Source organism: Rhinoderma darwinii, chromosome 1 (genome assembly GCF_050947455.1).
Source record: "Rhinoderma darwinii isolate aRhiDar2 chromosome 1, aRhiDar2.hap1, whole genome shotgun sequence".
Classification (NCBI taxonomy): domain Eukaryota; kingdom Metazoa; phylum Chordata; class Amphibia; order Anura; family Rhinodermatidae; genus Rhinoderma; species Rhinoderma darwinii.
The window spans coordinates 494,214,223-494,226,703 of NC_134687.1; the positions used below are offsets into that span (position 1 = coordinate 494,214,223).

At 42.9% G+C, this 12,481-nt stretch overlaps 1 protein-coding gene and 1 long non-coding RNA gene across 2 annotated transcripts in view; one reads left to right on the forward strand and one right to left on the reverse strand.

The window, feature by feature from the left end:
- KREMEN1 (kringle containing transmembrane protein 1) overlaps positions 1 to 12,481 on the forward strand; it is a 199,371-nt gene that overhangs the window by 171,321 nt on the left and 15,569 nt on the right. The gene's annotated exons all lie outside the window — the stretch shown is intronic.
- The window catches only part of LOC142659405 (uncharacterized), a 97,465-nt gene that overhangs the window by 17,508 nt on the left and 67,476 nt on the right, over positions 1 to 12,481 (reverse strand). The gene's annotated exons all lie outside the window — the stretch shown is intronic.

A 12,481-nucleotide genomic window follows, 5' to 3' on the forward strand; every position in this document is an offset into this window, starting at 1 on the left:
AAGACGTACAAGGAAGGGTAAGAAGATTTGCAAGGTTTCTATGTGTGGCAGGTAAGTGGTTGAGCTTGGCAGAAGAAAAGGGAGGACCAGGGTTGGGAGAGATGTCCCCGGCAGCTAGTAGCAGGAGAATGGAGAGAGATAGAAGATGGTTCTGTGATTTATGAGAGCGTTTTTTTATGTTGGGCAGTGGGATGAGATGGGTTAAGGTGACTGATGGAAGTGAATAGTGCATGGGAGCTGTACATGGGCGAGGCAAGGAGAGAGGGACTGATGTGGACTGTTTTTTGCCATGGTCTAAATGGGCGATAGGATTGTAAACCACGAGCAGCTATAATGATGAGCACGGTAGTGAACATGTTTGTTTATATTTTGTTTGTAAACAGATATAATATTGAATCTAATAGCTCAAATCTGTGTTAGTTTGTTTGGTTTTGCAGCTTACCTGTCACTTGCCCTGTCCAACTGCCATGTATAACTGCCAGGACACTTTGACAATATGACACTTACAGAGATGACTTCTGCCGTCGTGCCCCCTGCACAAGTGCCTTCCCCATATGCTACATCTTAATTTATAGGAGAGTAGATGCTCAGATCTAGGCCTAATTAAGCTCGTTCAGCTATTAATCAAATCAACTAGACACATGAGGTGAAAAGCTATGCAGAGATAAACAAACAGACTAGCTGGTCGGGATGATCATAAAATTTAATGACGATCAACCACTTTAACAAAAGTTAGAGGTAACATTAGACTATATAGGAAGACAGGAAAGCAGAGTTATATACCATAAAATACAAGTTTCAGCTTTTTGAAATGCAGGTACAGCAGAGATGTAGTTCATGCAGGAATTAAATGGATTATATACACAGAGATGATTTCTCACGTCGTGCCCCCCTGCATATATATATATATATATATATATATATACATACATGTATGTGTATGTAAATATATGTATGTGTGTGTATATATATATATATATATATATATATGTATGTGCGTGTGTGTGTGTATATATATATGTGTGTGTGTGTGTATATATATATGTGTGTACTGTATATACTGTATGTGTGTGTGTGTGTGTGTGTGTGTGTGTGTGTGTGTGTGTGTGTGTGTGTGTGTGTGTGTGTGTGTGTGTGTGTGTGTGTGTGTAGAAAGGCAGAAAGCAGCAGCACTCACAAAAGACTGTTGTACGGGTGCCCAGCAAGTCGTCCTGATTCTAGGACGAAGTATTATATGAAAAGAGAAAACTTGCAGCACTCCACCACCACTTTTTTTTCATATTGGAGTGGTGCAAGTTTTCTCTTTTTATATATATATATATGTACAGTGAAGGAAATAAGTATTTGATCCCTTGCTGATTTTGTAAGTTTGCCCACTGTCAAAGACATGAACAGTCTAGAATTTTTAGGCTAGGTTAATTTTACCAGTGAGAGATAGATTATATTTAAAAAAAACTGAAAATCACAGTCAAAATTATATATATTTATTTGCATTGTGCACAGAGAAATAAGTATTTGATCCCTTTGGCAAACAAGACTTAATACTTGGTGGCAAAACCCTTGTTGGCAAGCACAGCAGTCAGACGTTTTTTGTAGTTGATGATGAGGTTTGCACACATGTTAAATGGCCTTTTGGCCCACTCCTCTTTGCAGATCATCTGTAAATCATTAAGATTTCGAGGCTGTCGCTTGGCAACTCGGATCTTCAGCTCCCTCCATAAGTTTTCGATGGGATTAAGGTCTGGAGACTGGCTAGGCCACTCCATCACCTTAATGTGCTTCTTTTTGAGCCACTCCTTTGTTGCCTTGGCTGTATGTTTCGGGTCATTGTCGTGCAGGAAGACCCAGCCACGAGCCATTTTTATGTCCTGGTGGAGGGAAGGAGGTTGTCACTCAGGATTCGACGGTACATGGCTCCATCCATTCTCCCATTGATGCGGTGAAGTAGTCCTGTGCCCTTAGCAGATAAACACCCCCAAAACATAATGTTTCCACCTCCATGCTTGACAATGGGGACGGTGTTCTTTGGGTCATAGGCAGCATTTCTCTTCCTCCAAACACGGCGAGTTGAGTTAATGCCAAAGAGCTCAATTTTAGTCTCATCTGACCACAGCACCTTCTCCCAATCACTCTCAGAATCATCCAGATGTTCATTTTCAACCTTCAGACGGGCCTGTACATGTGCCTTCTTGAGCAGGGGGACCTTGCGGGCACTGCAGGATTTTAATCCATTACGGCGTAATGTGTTACCAATGGTTTTCTTGGTGACTTTGGTCCCAGCTGCCTTGAGATCATTAACAAGTTCCCCCCGTGTAGTTTTCGGCTGAGCTCTCACCTTCCTCAGGATCAAGGATACCCCTGAGGTGAGATTTTGCATGGAGCCCCAGATCGATGTCGATTGGCAGTCATTTTGTATGTCTTCCATTTTCTTACTATTGCACCAACAGTTGTCTCCTTCTCACCCAGCCTCTTACTTATGGTTTTGTAGCCCATTCCAGTCTTGTGCTGGTCTATGATCTTGTCCCTGACATCCTTAGAAAGCTCTTTGGTCTTGCCAATGTTGTAGAGGCTAGAGTCAGACTGATTAATTGAGTCTGTGGACAGGAGTCTTTTATACAGGTGATCATGTAAGACAGCTGTCTTTAATGCAGGCACCAAGTTGATTTGGAGCGTGTAACTGGTCTGGAGGAGGCTGAACTCTTAATGGTTGGTAGGGGATCAAATACTTATTTCTCTGTGCACAATGCAAATAAATATATATAATTTTGACTATGTGATTTTCTGTTTTGTTTTTTATATAATCTATCTCTCACTGGTAAAATTAACATAGCCTAAAAATTCTAGACTGTTCATGACTTTGACAGTGGGCAAACTTACAAAATCAGCAAGGGATCAAATACTTATTTCCTTCACTGTATATACTACCGTTCAAAAGTTTGGGGTCACCCAGACAATTTTGTCTTTTCCATGAAAACTCACACTTATATTTATCAAATGAGTTGCAAAATGACTAGAAAATATAGTCAAGACATTGACAAGGTTAGAAATAATGATTTTTATTTCAAATAATAATTTTCTCCTTCAAACGTTGCTTTCATCAAAGAATGCTCCATTTGCAGCAATTACAGCATTGCAGACCTTTGGCATTCTAGCTGTTAATTTGCTGAGGTAATCAGGAGAAATTTCGCCCCATGCTTCCAGAAGCCCCTTCCACAAGTTGGATTGGCTTGATGGGCACTTCTTGCGTACCATACGGTCAAGCTGCTCCCACAACAGCTCTATGGGGTTGAGATCTGGTGACTGCGCTGGCCACTCCATTACAGATAGAATACCAGCTACCTGCTTCTTCCCTAAATAGTTCTAGCATAATTTGGAGGTGTGCTTTGGGTCATTGTCCTGTTGTAGGATGAAATTGGCTTCACAGGGTATGGCATGGCGTTGCAAAATGGAGTGATAGCCTTCCTTATTCAAAATCCCTTTTACCTTGTACAAATCTCTCACTTTACCAGCACCAAAGCAACCCCAGACCATCACATTACCTCCACCATGCTTGACAGATGGCGTCAGGCACTCTTCCAGCAACTTTTCAGTTGTTCTGCGTCTCACAAATGTTCTTCTGTGTGATCCAAACACCTCAAACTTCGATTCGTCTGTCCATAACACTTTTTTCCAACCTTCCTCTGTCCAATGTCTGTGTGCTTTTGCCCATATTAATATTTTCCTTTTATTAGCCAGTCTCAGATATGGCTTTTTCTTTGCCACTCTGCCCTGAAGGCCAGCATCCCGGAGTCGCCTCTTCACTGTAGACGTTGACACTGGCGTTTTGCGGGTACTATTCAATGAAGCTGCCAGTTGAGGACCTGTGAGGCGTCTATTTCTAAAACTAGAGACTCTAATGTACTTGTCTTGTTGCTCAGTTGTGCAGCGGGGCCTCCCACTTCTCTTTCTACTTTGGTTAGAGCCTGTTTGTGCTGTCCTCTGAAGGGAGTAGTACACACCGTTGTAGGAAATCTTCAGTTTCTTGGCAATTTCTCGCATGGAATAGCCTTCATTTCTAAGAACAAGAATAGACTGTCGAGTTTCACATGAAAGCTCTCTTTTTCTAGCCATTTTGAGAGTTTAATCGAACCCACAAATGTAATGCTCCAGATTCTAAACTAGCTCAAAGGAAGGTCAGTTTTATAGCTCCTCTAAACAGCAAAACTGTTTACAGCGGTGCTAACATAATTTCACAAGGGTTTTCAAGTGTTTTCTAATCATCCATTAGCCTTCTAACACAGCTAGCAAACACAATGTACCATTAGAACACTGGAGTGATGGTTGCTGGAAATGGGCCTCTATACACCTATGTAGATATTGCATTAAAAACCAAACGTGATGACTTCCGGTTCCGGCGCTGGGATGTGAGGACGGCGTGAGGTGAGCTCCCGAGACCCGATCCCCTGAACCTCCGCCGCCACACACACCCGCAAAATAAACCTACCTCGGCAGTTAGCTGGAGGCACGGTGAGAGGGCACAGATAGTGCATGGAGCGGTACCTCCTCAGGAGCGGCAGCCGCGAGAACACCCGTCCGTCCGGACACACGAGGCAGGGAGAGGAGATATCCAAGATGGCGACGTTGCAGCATGCCTCTCCGCCGGGCAGCAGGCCACAGAGTCCAGAGCCCCCTGTAGAGAAAATATCACAGCCGGAGGTGGCAAAACTGGATTATAGGAGATTGGCGATAGAAGTTGCCACACATCTAGCTCCCGACATCAAAGATTCGCTGGTGGCTACGGTAACAACGACATTGCAGAAACTGCAAAATGAGGTTACGTCACATGGTACACGGCTGGATGAACTGGAGCAACGAGTCGGCCTTATGGAGGATGAATCAGCGGGGGCACACACACACATCCAAGGCCTATTGCAAGACAACTCCAGGCTCAGAGACCGCCTGGAGGACTTGGAAAACCGCTCCAGGAGGAACAACCTCAGAATTGTCGGCCTGCCTGAGCACATTAAACCCCAGCACTTACAGGGGATATGCGAAATGGAGCTTCCAGAAGCCCTAGGCCTGAACAGGTCTTGCAGAGTGGAGAGAGCGCATCGGGTCGGCCCACCGGGTGCAGTAAAGGCCAACACAGGAGAACCGCACAACAGGCCACGTCAAGTGATTATGCGATACCTAGACTACAATGACAAAGAGGAACTCTTGCGAACCTTTAGGAATCGAAATACACCATTACAGCTTCGAGGAGCTAAAATAATTTTATTTGCCGACTACTCTGCAGATGTCACGCGGAGACGGAGATCATTTGGAGGAGTATGCACTACTTTATACAAGAGCAAAGTTAAATTCCAGCTGCAATACCCGGCAACATTGAGGGTTACAAGACCAGACGGTTCAGTCAAGGTTTTTCACACTCCGGAGGAGGCGACGCTCTTCGTGGACAAGATGGTGAGACATGAGAACTCCGACGCAACAATAGCGAACACCCGGCAGAGCTCAACGACAAAGAAAAAGACCTCGATGGACTCAGCATTAGCACGGGACAGTTCCTGGTCCTCCATTGCCCGGGTTCCATCACCCAAGCAACAACGCACAGAGTCCTCCAAATCCTTGCAAGGATCCCGCATTGATAGGATGATGGAGGCGCTACCGGACTGATGAGTATAACTTGCAATATGGAGGGTGTATACATGTCTCATGTCACGCACAAATGTGGTTTTACTGTGGGGTACGAAGGCTAGACATATAAGGCATTATAATTGTATCTAAAGGGTAGGATATTGTACATTAATGACACCCTGGCAAAAGGAATGGTCCAGAAACACCCGAGGGTCATTAAAATCACAAAAATAAGGAGGGGGGGAGGGGGAAGGGCCTTCACCCAGAAAAAAGTGAAGTCAGGCATACCAATATGACGCGAGACACACAAGAGAGAGTGTGGATTTTGCTGGTCGGGTATTATGTTGATACTGGTTATAATACTGTTTTTTTACTGTTTGCACATGAAAATGTTATGGGTTTAGGAGCAACGTGGAGCAGGAACCTCCGAGCAGCCACCATAGGAACGGGGCGCACATGCCCGGAAATAGATATACAAAATAACTCAAATTTGATCCTTATAGAGAAATTTAGAATATGCAAGTGACCTCATGGAATGTTAAGGGGCTCCGTTCCCCCAATAAACGGATGATGGTTCTTCGTCACCTAAAAAAATTACACACTGACATCGCTCTCCTACAGGAGACCCATTTGGAGGAGAGCGACTTCCACCGCATGAAAAAAATGTGGGTGGGTGCAGTTTACGGCTCTTCAGCTTGTGGTCGTAAAGCAGGTGTACTAATTTTGATCAATAGAAATATGATACACAAGGTACTACGCACAAATTCCGACTCGGCAGGTCGCTTGCTCCATGTCGTTCTTGACACTCCGTGTGGGGTCCTAAGCATATACAACATCTACGGACCCAATGATGATAACGTTAAATTTTATAATGAATTGGAAAGGGCGTTGCTAACAGATGATATCCCACATAAATTGGTAGGGGGTGATTTCAATTCTGTCTTAGACCACAGAGAGGATAGGAGGTCACACAAAATTCAAGAGTTGGGACCCATCTTTGCAGGGACCCCCAGAAAGCACGATAGGGTATTGGGACCTTTATTAGAGAGCACTCATCTAATAGACGCATGGCGGGAGGGCAACCCGGACGCAAGGGAATTCACACACTATTCGCATTCTCAGCAGTCATGGTCAAGGATAGATTACATTTTCATATCGGCACCCTTGAGGCAACGAATAGGAGTTTCTACTGTGGGGGACTTGGTGATATCGGATCACGCACCTATAATGATATCCCTTCAAGAGGTGTACCCGAGAGGGACAGATTTTATTTGGCGCTTTCCGGCTCATCTAGCGCTAGATGATACATTCAAAAGACAGTTGCAGGGATGGTGGTTGGAATACGCATCCGAGAATGACGGGCACAGGGATAATACCTCCCTCTTTTGGGACACAGCGAAGGCAGTATTGAGGGGTAGGATTCTCGCTTACTCTGTAAGCAAAAAAAGGGAAATAGCAAGACAATTTAAAGCAGCAAGCAGTGCGTTGAGGTCAGCATACACAACATATCTCTCCCAACCAACGGAGGGCAATAGACAAACCTGGGTACAGGCCAAACACAACTTTGATGAGTGGACTTCTCAGAAAGAAATAACCCGCAATTACGAGTTTGAGGCAACAATACACAGATTTGGAAATAAGGCGGGAAGATTGCTAGCAAATGTAGCTAGGGGACAACGCCCGGCACAACACATAGCCAAACTTAGGGATCACACGGGACAAATCACGGGAGATCCTTCACATATAAATTCCATTCTGGCCAGATTCTACGAGGAGCTGTATTCCGATGAATCAGTCTCACCGTTAGAGGCTACACTCCTGGACAGCACCACTCTTCCTGTCATCTCAGAGGATCAACTGCAAATACTGAATGCGCAGGTTACTAGGGAGGAGGTAGATAGGGCTATCAGAAACCTGAAAAACTCCAAAGCCCCAGGCCCAGATGGCTTCTCAGGAGAATTTTACAAAGCGATGAGAGAACAGGTGACCGAAACCCTGGTTTCGCTCTTTAACAATGCCCTGGGTAGTGAAGGTCTGCCACCATCGGCAAACACGTCCTATATCAAACTTCTGTTGAAACCAGGAAAAGATCCCCTGCTACCAGGGTCTTACCGACCCATATCCCTGATAAACGTCGACGCGAAACTTCTCTCTAAAATCATAGCAAATAGATTAGCGGACATAATGCCGCACCTCATAGCTCCTGAGCAGGTGGGGTTCATTAAGGGGAGATCGGCGGTCACCAATATTAGAACGGTATTGGCGGTGCTAGACAGGGTGCAGCACAGTCCAGGACAGGGGGAACACCCAGCACTGCTTTTGCTGGATGCTGAAAAAGCATTCGACAACGTTAGATGGAAGTGGCTGGATGCGGTTTTGGACAGAGTAGGGATTACCGGGGCTTTTCGAAACCTACTGCGACACATTTATAAGTCCCCTAATGCTAGGATCTGCACCACAGGGTTTCTATCTCAGCCGTTTCGCTTATATAAAGGCACAAGACAAGGCTGCCCGCTGTCTCCATTGCTGTTTAATCTGGCATTGGAGCCACTGGCAAGACATTTGAAATCTTCAGAGGTATTCAGAGGCATCTCGGTGGGGGAAATGGAGGTTAAGGAAACACTGTTCGCAGATGACATACTTTTATTCCTAGCAAACCCCTCACGGGACGTTCCACGGGTATTTCAGACGCTACGTGACTTTGGGGAATATTCAGGATATAAAATTAATTATTCAAAGTGCCAACTGCTAGATTTGGGACCGAAGGAGGGTAGTCATGGTCGACTATTGGATGCTCTAGATGTGGAGATAGTGCGGTCACAGATCACGTATTTGGGCATCAAGGTGGGGCGAGCACCTAGCTCCCTATATGATCTAAATTATCCCCCTTTGATACGGGACATACAGGCGGATCTTCTGAGGTGGCACGGACTGCCCCTTTCACTCCTGGGAAGGTGTGCCTTGGTCAAAATGTCGGGATTTGCAAAACTACTATACCCCTTACAAACCATTCCATTACTAATCAAACACGGGGATATCAATACACTAAATTCGTCCTTCACTAAATTCATATGGGGGGGAAGAAAACCGAGAATAGCACTGGCAAAACTTATGTTAAGAAAAGAAGAGGGGGGCATTAACTTCCCTAACATACGGGGATACAACCTGGCATGCTTGAGCAGACACTTGCTGGATTGGCAACATGGCACCGGATGCCATTCCAACATCAACCTAGAAAGGCAGCTAGCAAAACCATGGGATCTTATGGCTTTAGTGCATACAGCCTTTGCGTCCCTGCCCACTAACATTAAGAGATCGGCCCTACTACGGGATACCATTATCACATGGAAAGTATTGCGTAAGCATTATGGTCTTCCATATCGCATTTCAAAACACATGCCTATATGGAGACATCCAGATTTGTGGGCGGGAAGGCATAGTCAGCTACTCCAGAGATGGAGAGAGAGAGGGATAGCGACTCTGGGTGACATGTTCCAGGAACAGGAAGGGAGATGGCTGACCCTGCAGGAAATACAGACAAAGTACAATTTTGACCATCCCCAACATCTACAATATTATCAAATATTATCTTCATGCAAAGCAAAACTGGCGGACATATCCGACGAGACCCACCCCAACCTGTTTGACTCATGGTTCCTAAGCACACACCACAGGTCCATATCGCAACTGTATAACACCCTAAAGCCAGTGCTATTAAAGGTGACACCAGCTCAGGCATTTATGAAATGGGAAAAGCTATTTGGCTTGCCTAATATTGCCAAACATGTGGAAATGGGGTTGGTGGATCTCAGAAAACATATAACAAGCGAGAAATGGAGAGAAACCCACTTAAAAATCCTCCATCATGCCATATATGCGTTCACCTTGCCCCCTTCCATAACTAAACCAGATAGAAAGACTTCATGCCCGAGGTGTGGATCACCTCGCACAGACATGTACCATGGGTTTTGGGCATGCACCAAAATACAGCCATTTTGGAAAGAAATGACATCTTTGGTGCAACAAATAAGCAAATTTAAGGGGCTCCTGGGGCCAATGGAAGTTCTTTTACATGTCCAGCATGATGGAGGGTCAGATGACACAGAAGTAACCCACTTGCCCCCCATTACACATGCGGCATTGATGGTGGCAAAACGATGCATACTCCAGAAATGGTTGGTACCAGATATCCCGCAATCAAGTGAGGTTGTACAGGGGATGAAAAACCTATTCTATTTAGATAGAATGGATGTTCTAAAACACAAAGATGCACAAGGGGGGAAATTTTTTGGGAAATGGAAACTATTCATAACAGAGCATTTCTCGGGGGAGGAGATATGCAAAATGATCGATCCATTCACGGGATCACCTTGGTACCTGATAGAGGATCTTAAGGGCACCTTAGGAGTGTTGAGAACACGTAGAACATAATATCTATAACTTTGAAATGATATCTAGGCCAACTCGGTTAGGAATGTAGCTTCATGTGGCTCCAGTTTAGGTTATTCATGTTTATACGTATATTAAATAAGTTTTGTATGCATTGTTTCTCAGGGATATTCATTGTTAACGCTGTTCACCAAATGTTATGGAAATTTCTGTAATGACCTTCAATAACTGTCACATAATGATGTAAACAACTATGAGCTTAGTGTCATTGTAGGAATGTGTTTTTCATACCATCAATAATAGGTGACTATATTCCTGTAACAGTTTATTGCATATCATGTTATGTGAAAAATTTTCAGAAAATCAATAAAAATATGTTTTAAAAAAAAAAAAAAACAAACGTTTGCAGCTAGAATAGTCATTTAGCACATTAACAATGTATAGAGAGTATTTCTAATTAATTTAATGTTATCTTCATTGAAAAAAACTGTGCTTTTCAATAAGGAAATTTCTAAGTGACCCTAAACTTTTGGACGGTAGTGTATGTGTGTATATATATATATATATATATATATATACACCAGTAGAAAAAACGGCAGCACTCTAATTCAATGTACAGATTCCAGTAATGAAGGGTGCCAGCTGATAGTCCCGATCCAAAGACCATACGCATATCCAAGAAGAAAATTCAGCAGCACTCCAATGATCAAGGTGAAAAAAAAGTGAAATTTATTGTGCCAACATGGCAATGCCATGTTGGCACAATAAATTTCACTTTTTTTTCACCTTGATCATTGGAGTGCTGCTGAATTTTCTTCTTGGATATATATATATATATATATATATATATATATATACATACACACACACACACACACAAAACAAAAAAAGTCAACGGCTCGGCACTACTCACAGTCCTCACTTCTCCTGGGAGTGGGTATGTCTCTGGGTATTGATATATATATATATAACTGGTCGCGGTGGTGCTAAACTAAAAGATAAGTATCCAACAATCCAGAGAAGAACGAAAAGCAAAAAGCGGCAACTCACCATCCTGCGTTAAAATTCTTCTATTTCAGCTCATAAAACATCCATGGACAGGGGGTGAGGGAGAATGTTCCCAGCGGGCAACAGCCTGTTTCATGTAACAACACTTCCAGATCGGCCAGAGGAAGTGATGTTACATGAAACAGGCCGTTGTCCGCTGGGAACGCAGGAAAGTGAGTAGCCGCTTCTTATTTTACGTTCTTCTGTGGATTGTTTTTTTTATATATGTATATATATATATATATATATATATATATATATATATATATATATACATACACTATTTATCGTACAATGAGCTGATACTATACATTGCTAAGTGGAGGTTGCCAACATGTGTACAGTATTCATGGCTTTCACACCAAGATGAAGTCCATTATTTTATATTAAAGACAGTATAGCTACAGTCACATGTAGGATGCAGTGGGTCTACCCATGGAGCTGCTCGGTGAAGTCTTCTGGTACCACACACAAAACTGATCCCTTATCAAAATATACTCATGATGAAGTCTTGGAAAGCTTCTGCATTATCTTGTCTGTCACTTTGTCATCACTAGTGAAAGCAGCAGAACTAGGGATTATATAATCCTTATACCAACTATAATGGGTTAACTAGCCCTTAGAACTCATGCTATTCACAGGAACAGCAATATACACACAAATACTCTTAGAATGTTTAAACAGTTATGTCTGAGTGTTTAATAAAATTGTTTTATCCAAGTCTGTCACAACAAAGTGCAAGTGATTTTGATGGCTTCAGTCTGTACCTTTCGTGTAATCTGATTCCTGGATTAAAGAGGAGCTCAGTTGTGGAGTGGTATTTTTAAGTGAAGATTTCTTTCCGTAGGCATAGTGTATATACAATTTAATCTTGCCCCAAGATCATTATGTCCCATTAGTATTATCCAAATAGTTACCCTTATAGGGAAAACGTAATGATAACTAGGATTTAGATACTTTACCCTTTAGAATTGATACTATGTTGCCACCTTATATGGCCCTATTTTATAATCCTGGTGCTTTTGCTTCAGGGGGGGCAGTAAACCCTTCTAATATTTGCTGCCCCATATCAGTCTGACCGCACAAATATTAACCAGGTACAGTTATAGCAGAGCTGACTTTGTCATTTAAAATTTTTGTGAACCATGATAACGCACTGAGTTAAGATAAATCCATTGGTTTATTGGCAAAACATTGAAAAAAACACAAATAGCACACTGTCATTTCACCATGTCTAGTAATAAATTACAGATTTTCTCCCCCATCAATTTGTTTTAGTAGGATTCCTTCAGTGGATAATGAAAGTAAATAATTCATAGTTGTAGCCGATTAGAACATTGTGCATTATGGATGTATAATAGCAATATTGCAATAATTGTGCCATGACCTACAAATATATAAACAGATGCTAGTAGAATGATGACGTTTTTAA